The sequence below is a fragment of the Hyaena hyaena genome, unplaced genomic scaffold (assembly GCF_003009895.1).
Source record: "Hyaena hyaena isolate Hyena2069 unplaced genomic scaffold, ASM300989v1 scaffold_356, whole genome shotgun sequence".
NCBI lineage: Eukaryota > Metazoa > Chordata > Mammalia > Carnivora > Hyaenidae > Hyaena > Hyaena hyaena.
In genome coordinates, this window is record NW_024080985.1 from 1,230,929 (window position 1) to 1,240,903 (window position 9,975).

The window sequence follows — 9,975 nt, forward strand, 5'->3', positions numbered from 1 at the left end:
GCCACTAGTAGTCATTTCAAAACGAATAATAGGATTATGTCCAGAAAATCACATTGAATCTTTTAAAGGAAGTATTTCTTGTCTGTACAATCCAACACGTAATTCAGTGCCCTACATAAGGACTCTAAAGGAAAATTTTGATCTTTCCTTTCTTCTGGACACTGTAGCCAAAACAACCTTGAGAGCTCCCATAGTATGTTCCTCTTTGGTCAAAGCCTTCCTTCCTCATTGACTACAAGTGTGGACATTCAAAGCCCTTCACAATCAGGCTTCCCCCATCTCTTCCAGGCTTGTTACTAACTGCATACACTACACTCTTGCCAACCACGCATCATTACCGTAACAAGTCATGCCTTTTCCTGCCTTTGTGTTTTTGTTCAAATTTGTTCTTCCTAGAACATTCTTGGGACCTTTCTAACAGTTCTGTTAATTGATTTTGTAACAATTTTTCAAGGTGTAGGCCAAATACCACTTCATTCATGATTGTCCAGATACCACCAGTGAGAAATAACTTCTCCTTTCTCAGTATTTTGTAACTGTTTATTATTTTCTTATTTAAAACACTTTTTTAATGCTAATTTATTTTGAGAGAGTGAGAGAGCACACATGAGCTGGGGAGGCACACAGAGAGAGGGAGAGTGAGAATCTGACGAAGGTTCCATGCGAAATGCAGGGCTGGACCTGGGGTGTGAGTGCACAACTGTAAGATCATGACCTGAGCTGAAATCAAGAATTGGACACTTAACCATCTGAACCACCAGACGCCCCTGCAACTATTTTTTTTAACAATTACCTTATTTTCAATGATATTAAACCATAATAACCAATTTCATTAAACAGGAGTTATGTCATTCATCTTGACAAATTATTTTCTCCACATGATCTTGCATACTCCCTTAGAGACAGAAAGTACTTGGTAATTATTGAACTGAATTTGCTAAAGATCAAATAGATGTTACTTATTCAGTCCTGGCTTTCTTGTCTTGATCTTTATTCATACATCATCCTAACAAATATTTATGGAATGCCTGTCTGACACTTTGTGAAGCACTGTAGGTAGAAGAATTGACAAAACAGCCTTGGTTTATGCTTCCATAGACCATCACTCTCTGGACTTATGGATTTTATGGGATTTCAATTTCTTTATCTGTAAAACTGAAGACTTAGATTATATTATCTCAAAAGCTTCTTCTAATTTTAAAATTATGAATATTCTTAAGCAAAACATGCTTTGTAAGAATATCTTTATTAAAAAGACATGAGCTAACTTATATGCATTATATATGTATATATATAAATAAAATACACACACATGTTTTCTTCATAGTATGTCACAAAAATATGACAGTCATAAATAATTGAATTTTGGAGGGTAGAAAATGAATTGTCACTTGATAATTAAGTATGGTAGTCGAAGAACTTACCAGATTTAACCTCCATTTTTTAATTTAGTTTCTATTTATTTATTTTTTAATGTTTATTTATTTTTGGGAGCTAGAGAGGGAAAGACAGAGAGCACGTACACGCTGAAGCAAGTAGAGTAGGTAAAGAGCAGGGAGAGAGAGGGACAGGATCCAAGGTAGGATCTGAGCTGACAGCAGAGAGCCCAGTGCAGGGCTCGAACTCATGAACCCTGAGATCATGATCTGAGTGAAAGTCAGGCATCAACCTACTGAGCCACCCAGGCACCCCTATCCTCCATCTTTTTTAGATTTTGGAGGAAAATTTTGTCCTTCCTCCTTTTAGGAATCAAAAATTCGGATGATATTAGAAGACATGGGGATTTGTATATTATATATTCTTTTTGTCATATGTATGTAATCTTTCTACATAACAACTTCATCATTATATTAAAATTCCCCTTTACTAATATGTATTTTATAAGTAACACTGGGAATGTTTCCAGTAGAAAATATGGTGCTATTCTTGGTATAATGGGATCTGGTTGAATTAGTTCTTACATTACTTATTTTAAGTAGAAATCATGTATGCCATGTAGTCTGTAATCTGAGGAAACTCTGTAAATTTTCTTCAGACACTCGTTTACAGAGAACTGTCTACCATGAACCCTTGAACATGGCTAGAAATAGCCCTGCAGTTATGAGATTTTCTTTCACCAGTTAAATGTTATATAATATAATGATAGTTAATCCTTTTAAATCCTTTAAAGCATTTTAAAATAAAAAGACACAGCCTATTTCCAGCTATGTACTAGTGCTGATTATCCCTTTTGTTTAAAAACCTTTAGAAAACCCCAGTATATGAAAAATGAATAAACATATTCTGTATTCTTTGAGCAAGGAAAGATATCCAGCTAAAGTCCAGAAATGTGGAATCCAGATTGTTTGATGGAAGGATGTCTTTTCGGATATCTATGTTTACTTTCAGTTGGAGAATCTGGATCCAGCATATTCTCTGTGAAAGTGAGGTAAAAAAGGCAGAAAAGAAAAGTAGAAAGGGTAAAGTGGAAGAATTACTTAAAATCAAAATAATATCAAGATAATAATTGCATTGTTATCACTTAAATATAACCCTTATTCTAAATTATCAGACAGTTTATGACATGAATATATGTTTATACAGATGTGAAACTGCTATATAGGCTCATTATCCCATCATGATTCAGTTAAGTCATACTCTCAAAAGACAGTGATTTGTTATATTTGTGAACAGGTGGCAGCTTCATCTACTCAGAGACCAATTATGTAAAACAGCATGAAAAGAGCCAGGGTGCCAAGGCTGGCAGAGAGAGAGAGAGAGAGTAAATCTGTCACATGTTACAAAAGTAATAATCATTTGATTTTTGAACAAGGAAGTTTTTTTCTTAAGTGAGACAACTCCCTGTATAAATGTCTATCATTGTAACACCCATCTGAGTATCCAGTAGTGATTCTATTGGTGCAGGTAATAAGAATGAAACTTACCACTATTATATTTCAATGGTATTTTGCTCTAGGATATGTTGCTGGAACTCTTTTCAAAGAGTATTGACCCTTATAAGATACACTACCTGTTCAAATTTGAAAAATACTGACAAGATCCGTTTGCAATCACAAGAATCCTGGCTGCAGGTACCATGCTTTCTTTGGGTTAAAACGTTGTCTATCAGAGCTATTGTTTACATGCAAATGTATCTATTAAATACAGACTTGCTTATTGAATTAACGAGTCATCTCCTGGAAATGTGTAGAGAAGGTCCCTAGAGAAGTGGGGGACCAGTTTGGTTAATTTTGAAGAAAGTCAAATGATCAGAGAAGTTTCTGGAGACTGAAAGTTTCTAGGAATGAATGAATGGAACTCTAAGAGGGTGAAGCTGCCTGGAGACGGACACAGAGCCAACTGTTTCTCAGAGTCACCAGTGACTAGATCTATGCACAATTTACAAAATGCCTTTCTCCAATACTTCTTGGTGAAAATCTTTTGAATTTTTAAAAATGTTTTATTTTATTTTTGAGAAAGAGAGAGAGAGAGTGAGAGTGCAAGCAGGGGAGGGGTAGAGAGGGAGGGAGACACAGAATATGAAGTAGGCTCTAGGCATTAGCACAGAGCCTGACATGGGGCAGGAACTCATGAACCATGAGGTCATGACCTGAGCCAAAGTCAGAGGTCCAACCGACTGAGCCACCCAGGGGCCCCTCGTGAAAGCGTTTTATACTAAAGCTTGTAAGTTTGGGTGGTTGATTAAGTTATATAATGACTGAATGAAGATACCCACAAGCCCAAAGATGGGTTGAAGAAAAACTATTATTCCTTAAGCTTGGAAATGACTTAGATGATGGTTAACAAGTTAAAAATGTAGAAATGTTTAGACTATTGAACTTTAACCCTACTTTTCATTTTTTATATGGTAAAGTTTGCCTTCAGGAAGTGAAAAGAACAATAAAGCCGCTGTATTTGTTGTGAGCATTGGGAAAATAATGAAGTCTCTTTGTTTCAAAACAAATGTTTTTTTCAAAAATGTTTGAGATTCAAATTCTCTGCTAAATATATTGATTTAGTAGAATCGGCATCACTTGATTTGGGCCAATCAGACACAAATATGTAGGATATTTAAACTTTATTGGGGACCATTCTTACTGAACTCATATTGGCTTTACCTTGCTGCTATATGTCATAATGGATTCCTTAGGTTTGGGAAAAATTGAGTTTCTAATGGAAATTTCCTTGTGAAGTGATGATTTCAAGTCTCTGATGGCATGTAGTTTCTTTTGGCATTTGGGGATGATACAGTTAAAAATAGGAATAAATATTCCACTGTGCCTATCTGGATACATAAGTTGCCTGAGAGATCTTCAATGGAATTTGCGTTAACTGAATGTTTTGTATAATATTTGATGTTGAATAGCTCATTAATGTCTTGTGTGAATTTAAGCTTAGGCTATAAGCAATTGGTAAAAGTTCCTTTACTATATAGATATTTACACGTAATTTAGTTTATAGCCTACATTCATGTTTAATTTGAATGAGTCAACATTTCTATTTATATTTGGTTTAGATTTAGATAAATTTTTCTAACTTTCATTGTCTTACATTTGTGTCTGGTTTTGTAAGGAACTTACCTGAGTCTCTGGGTTTAGCTATTTCTCCCTAATTTAGGATAAATATCTGTTAGAGATATAGGAGAAGAAATCTACAGCACTGAGAATTTCTATGGGAATGGAATATTTCTCAGTTTTTATAAATCTGATTAGTCAGATATGAATTATTAAAAGAGTCCTTTTAATCTGTCTGAAAGGTTATTTGGAGGGAAAATCAAGCTGTAAACCTTTGGGGTTTTCAATACCTCTTAATTCAGTATTATTTGTGAATTTGATTAATATGCTGCCTATCTTTTTGACTAGATTTAAATAAAATCAGTCAATTCTGATCCCTCTGGCAACACATAATAACACTTTCATGTTTCATTACGGACCCCAAAGTCCTTCGCTCTGGTTTTATCCCATCACTGATGGGCTATACAATTTGCTTTCTTTCTTTTTTTTTTTTTTTCTTCAAGTCTCTTTGTCTTTTCATTAAGCTCCATTTCAAATAACTAAATTTTAGTTACTTTATATTTGCCTGCCTCCAGGCCAACAGTTTGGTAATTTGTGACCATTTATTTGAAGTCTATCCATGGTAGAAAACTATTCTAAAGGTTTTTTTTTTTTAACATTTATTTATTCATTCATTCATTTAGTTATTTATTAATGTTTTATTTATTTCTAGGAGAGAGAGAGAGACAGCGTGAGCAGGGGAGGGTCAGAGAGAGAGGGAGTCACAGACTCTGAAACAGGCTCCAGGCTCTGAGCTGGTAGTCAGCAGAGAGCCCGACACGGGGCTGGAACCCACAAACCGCGAGATCATGACCTAAGCGAAAGTCGGACGCTTAACCGACTAAGCCACCCAGGCGCTCCTTAACATTTATTTATTTTTGAGAGAAAGAGAGAGAGAGACAGAGACAGAGACAGAGTGTGAGCGGTAGAGGGGCAGAGAAAGACAGATGCAGGATCCAAAGCAGGCTCCAGGCTCTGAGCTGTCAGCACAAAGCCTGACACATGGTTCGAACTCATGGACTGTGAGATCATGACTGAGCCAAAGTCAGATGCTTAACCCACTGAGCCACCCAGGTGCCGGGATGGGACAACTATTCTAAATGTGGGGGAAAAGTAACAAATACCCTTAGGAAATACTTTGTGTCTATAACAGCAGAGCAAAAGACTTATGCTCCTGTAGAATATTATTCAAAGTGATTGTGAGTGGTATTTTTTCAAAGTATTTTAAGAGTATATAAACTGATGACTTTTCATTCTGCTCATTCACGTGTGGGAAAGAGCAGAATGTATAAAGGGTAAAGGAGAGGGGGGAAACCTTATAGTCGCAAATATCTTTCTTTAATCTGTCTGATCCACTGAACTGGTTTAATGTCTCTGGAAGTATAGCCAAGACCCGTACATAGCTTGGCTAAGGTTTCTAGTTGCACCTCCTTCTTTTCTTGTATAAATATAAAGAATAGTAACCAGCTCATATTAATAAATGCAAGATTTTACTATGCCTTTCACACACTTTCAAGATTGATAAGGCAGTATTTCATATGTTAATGTTGTTTATCTCCTCAAGTAAAATTTACATATACATAAGTGACATTTTCTTGTCATTCCCTAAATGAAAAGGATTTCTTTTCTAATATCATGATTCCTTTTCCCTATAAGAATTAACTAGGGGCTCCTGGGTGAGCCAGTCAGTTAAGTGTCTTGACTTTGGCTCAGGTCGTGATCTCTCTGTCTGTGAGTTCAAACCCCGCATTGGGCTCTGTGCTGACAGCTCAAAGCCTGGAGCCTGATTTCTGATTCTGTGTCTCCCTCTCTCTGCCCCTCCCCTCTCGCACTCTGTCTCTCTCAAAAATAAATACAAGCTTTTAAAAAATTTAAAAAAAAGAATTAATTGCATGGACAGCCTGTGAGAAACTGTTACTTATTACACATGAATGGAATTTTAAAAGACAGAAATGACAGGATTTTATATCAAGAATAAAAGACAATTTCCACAGAGGAAAACAACAATTTGAAAAATCCCAGTTATCAGAGAACCTGGAATCGAGTCAGCCATCAATGTCTATCAATTCAGTAACTAAATCCATCTAGAAAGCAGGAAGTATTTAAAATAACATTATCTTATGTTGAAATGTTATGTAAAGATACCGTTCCGGATGGCACTCATGACCTTTCAGCTCATAGTGAGCTTATTAAGATGCAGACAGTAGGTCAGTTTCTTATTCAGCCTCATCTGGTAGCTGCCTTCTGAGAAGAACAGGGTAACTGAGCTCCCTTATCAGTTCATTTCTCATGATTATTTATCTCTATAAATGCAGGAGAGCACATATTCCTAATGTTTTAATTACCGCAATTTATTCCTAACCTCCTCTCCAACTTTTCATTTTTCTTTTCCAGTTCAGCAAAATTGTCTAATATTTAGATATGTAGACACATATGTGTGTGATCACATGCACACACACACAGACACACACACAGAATTCTCTAAAGTGCTTCTACTCAATGTTTTATGTGTGTGTATCTTGCTCACTTTTTTCAATAGATGTCTAAAACTTTCATGAAAGACAAAAGCTGATTGAAGAACTTACTCTTTACTGCACACTAGAATTCATCTTATAATGAAAGCCACTTTCAGTTCATTTAAATGAGACAATTCCTTTACTCACTGTGGAGAGGATATACTATCATGGAAGGCAGCCAACTGATTGTGCCAGAGAATTCTATTTCCACAGTCATTGGAAATTTCTCACATAGAGATAGTAGTATCCCTGGTGAGGACAATGATGACCCTGCTTAAAAAAATGCTATTAATGATTGGTCAGATTTGGAATATATCAAGCTGTTTACAAATTGTCCTACTAATATATCTTCCATGACTATAATTGGGAAGGAAGTTACGCAGGCTAATAGAAGTTTCCAGGATTTCCCTGTTCTCTTTGTTTGGCATTTACCTCCATATTTATTTTTCTTTAGTTCCTCTGACACCTGCTTAGGTTTCTTTTTAAGCTTATTTTTGAATCCTGTTAAAAATATTAGGTTGTTATGTTTACTTCTAATTCCCATTTTTCACTTCTCTATATCAAAATTAAACACATTATACTTCACTGTATTTGCGGAGTTCTTTAATATTCCAGTATCAACCTAGGAATCATCCTCTTACTCTCTTCTGTAGTTTAAGATGATTATATCTCTTAATTTACACATTCTGCCCCGTTTTAGCCCCTAATAACTAGATTTTTTTCTTAAATTGCTCACAAAATAATTATCCTTTATTATTATCACAGTAATAGCAATAATTTATATCTCTGGAATACTTAATAGGTATAATGCTAAATGCTATCTATCACTTCACTCAGTTTTACCAGCAACCATCTCATGTGGGTACCATTTTTAAAGATGGGGAAGTTGAGGCACGCAGCATAATTAATCCACCTTACATTTTCGGTGACTCTCCAGTTCACCTATTCATTGGCTCGACTTATGCCAAGGCTCTCTTTTAAACAATGACCCTTAACCTCTGCAGCTGTCCGGAGCCCCTTTTCCTTTGCTGGCTCCCCTCTATCTTTTTCCTGCACCGGCTTTTCCTGACATGATTCTGTAGTCAGGCTAAGTTCCTTCCCAATCACCTTTCCATTTAAATTGCGAGTTCTTTTTCATGTCTTAAATCCCTAAGCATTATCTGGGAGTCAGCAGTGAATCTGGGAGTACCTAAGGCCCTAGGTACAGGTGTGCTCTTACATGGCATGATGATACCCAGGCGCTGGGAAATTCGTCCTTGAGTTTCTGTCAGTAGAGGGCAGGAAAGCATGCACCCTCTGTCGTGTGGATTCCTGTTGACTGTCACTGCTTTGACTTCTTGCTGGAACACATGGCCAGAAGAATAACTTGATATCTGGTTCATCATTTTGGTAAACCAGACTTTTCTTCCATTGGAAATTTTTGTTATATATAAGTCTTCTCTGCTCTTTGGTAAAAGGTGGGAAAAGGGTGAAGAGAGAGGAAGTACATTCACTCTGTTGTCTTTCCCTTCCTCCAAACCTGGTGTGAAATTCCACTTGGCATACTTTCCAAAATTCAGCCTGAGTAGCACACACAATGATACACAGTGTATACAGGAAGCAAAATTCAACAGAGTACCTTTGGCTACCACCCATGCTTACACAAAAGAGGAAATGGGCCATTATCTTACTCTCTACTTGCTGAACTTTGGCTACCATTGCTGTGAGGACAATATTTATTCTCATCTCACTTCATTGAAACTATTGTATTGTTTTCAAGGCACAGTATGAGGTATCAGGACCCAAACCCAAGCAAAACAAAACCTTACTTACCACCTCAGCTAAACAGCTGATGAGTCTAAGAGAAAATAACTGCACAAAATTAGGTGTACTTAAACATTTGTGGTATTTGGATATAAGGTTGTTTATAATATGGCAGTTGATAAACTGCTAAGATTTAGTTCCTTGAGGGCATTTAAACTTTCTCAAATCATAGAATTTCTAAGTAAGAAGGACATTAAGAGTTGTCTGATTTATAGACAATGTATTGATTTTATAGATATTCAGAATACAAATGTACAGAAATTCAGAATCAAAGAGAATAAATCCATTGCCCAGTGTTAGTTACTAGATAGTTAGGAATAGACTCAAGTTGTGGATGAGGACCTCTAGGTTTTCTTTTCTCTTTTTTTAATTTTTAAAATATTTATTTTTGAAACAGAGAGAGATAGTGTGAGCAGGATAGGGGAAGAGAGAGAAGGAGACACAGAATCAGAAGCAGGCTGCAGGCTCTGAGCTGTCAGCACAGAGCCTCGCCTGGGGCTCAAACTCACAAACCGTGAGATAGTGACCTGAGCCAAAGTCAGATCCTTAACTGACTGAGCCACCCAGGCACCCCTGACCTCTGGATTTTCTGACTAACATCTTTCCCATGTACCACACGCTTAAATAATGCTCATCATGGTAGGTGGTAAAAAGTCTGAGTAGCTATGGATTTGATTTATAGTCAACTTTTGTTTATCCACATTTAACGTATCCTATTTTTAAATTTTTTGCCACAAAAATGTAATCTTCTGCTAGTTTTCTTCATGGTGGAGCTTACATGGTGCCACCTACCACTTATTTATACTGACATTATTTCATTGTAACTAAATATTGCCATTATACTACTTCTGCAGAAACACAGAGTGATTTTGTCTTTCTGGAGGAAATTGGGGAAACCCTCACAGAAGCCTTTTGGCTTAGGGTTCAAGAAGAGGGGAAGTTTACTGGGATGAGAAAGAGAGAAGCCTTGACTGGGTCAGTAGTTTGTGTGCTTAGCACCGAGAACAATGCCTGGCCTTGTGGTTAGGTGTTAGTCTGGAAGAGGCAGGGCTGTAAAAACTTATCTCACTGGAGGAAGGAGGAAAGGAAGGCAAGAAGGAAGAGAGATAGAGAGATAGAAATAG